Source organism: Cupressus sempervirens, chromosome 10 (genome assembly GCF_028749045.1).
Source record: "Cupressus sempervirens isolate cs-2001-9-10 chromosome 10, ASM2874904v1, whole genome shotgun sequence".
Classification (NCBI taxonomy): Eukaryota; Viridiplantae; Streptophyta; class Pinopsida; order Cupressales; family Cupressaceae; genus Cupressus; species Cupressus sempervirens.
Genome location: NC_143127.1, coordinates 204,374,231 through 204,376,027, shown reverse-complemented (window position 1 = coordinate 204,376,027; position 1,797 = coordinate 204,374,231).

Sequence of the window (1,797 nt, the reverse complement as noted above, 5' to 3'; positions counted from 1 at the left end):
CTGAAGCTAACTTGGCAGCTGACTCCTCCTAAGCTCTCTCAGCTGCTACCTGATCCGCTTGACTCCTCTGAAGAGTGTAGTATGCCTCCCTGTGTACCTTCACTATCTCATGAATCAGAACCTCAACGCAGCTCTCCACACCAAAATTTGCCGTGGTGGCGCAGTCCTGACACATCTCATCAATCTCCACATCCGGCCATCCCCACTCCTCAAAATAGACCGTGAAGGCAGCTAGGCATCCCAATCGCATAAACGAGATGACTCCCTCCAACTCCTTGACGACTGAGTCCAATGCCTGAGTCTCCATCGAATCCAACACCTGGCGAGCCCGAGATGCTAGAGCTGTGAAGTTAGCAAGAAATGCCTATTTCATTCCTGTCTCCCGCGCTGATGGATGTTCCTGCACACCCATAGCCATCTCCATGGCATCCGTCATACGCTCAATAGTATTGTGTGATGCTCCAATGTCCTGAACTAGCTTTGCTACCTGTGCCTGAGTGTCTACCTCTGGAATATCATCTTGCCTAGGAGTCTACAAATAGGCCATTTGGGGAGCCGGAGTACGGTGGAACCGCGTACTCAAAAAATTACTCACCCTCCAAACTCTACTCTCCCTATCACACTCAAGTGATGCTAAAAGCGTTGCATCCACCGTAACCACCGCATCGGACCCTACGATGTCCAAGCGCATACCAGGCATACTCGGGCTCTCTACTATCTCTGGTACTGGAAGGTCGAGTACCTCCAGGGCAGTCTCCTCTTGCCCCTTTGGTATGCTCTCTACTAGAGGTGCCTCAACTCCTGCTGTTGGCTGTGCTTCGACAGGTGCCACAGTTTCTGCTATGGGAAGTGCATCAGCAGGAGCTGGCATACTCTCTCGGCTGACAGGTGTTACCATTCGTGCAAACCCTACGGCAAACCCAACTCTCGATCAAACTGGAGGAGGCCTTACCCCGTGCTGCCATGGTGCTGAGTATGAATTATTTACTATGTAGCCGTTGGCTACATAGCAAACAATTCATACTAACCTACCCATCGGCTGATTTACAATTATTCACCGACTACAGTGGGCAATTATGAATTGGCACTTTTCTCAAAGCCATGAATCCCATATCAATAAACAATGCACCATGAAAACTCATCAGAATGGCATGCAAGAATGAATCTTGTATCAATAAAGATAAGATAATGATATTAATGTCCAACAAAAGACCAAAAAGAGGTCTATGGGACTGAAAGATTACAACAGTGAGGCAGACACCAGTAGGAGCACACAAAGCTGTCCAAAAATAAGCGAAAACAACCAAAGAAATAGCAACAAAGAACAGAGAAAGAGAAAGCACTAGGAGGCTTTCTTGGGCAAAAAGAAATCAGTCACAAAATGATACACATGCCGATGTGTAGAGGTACTGCACTATCTCCAACCAGTCATAAAGGAGTATCTCTGGTGCAAATAACCAGAACGGGATCTGACGCATCTGGAAAGCCCGTTAGGTTGAATAGAGCTAGAGGGCCTTTTCACACCACGCAAAGGGGATAATGGTGTAAAAAAGGCAGTAATGAGCTAAGTGACGAGTGTTGATGTGGAAACGATGTCTGGATCATGCTATCACGGAGCATGGTGACCTCACGAAGATACTGTGCAAGGCATCTCTGATCATAATAGCTAAAGAAGTCAGAGAGAGAAGCACTCCCGGAACAGACAAAAGAATCTCCCTCTGATCTCATAATAAATAGGGCATCAAAAAAGAAAATGAGCCTCCTTCTCAACCTCCCCTAAAGTACAGAGAGTACAAA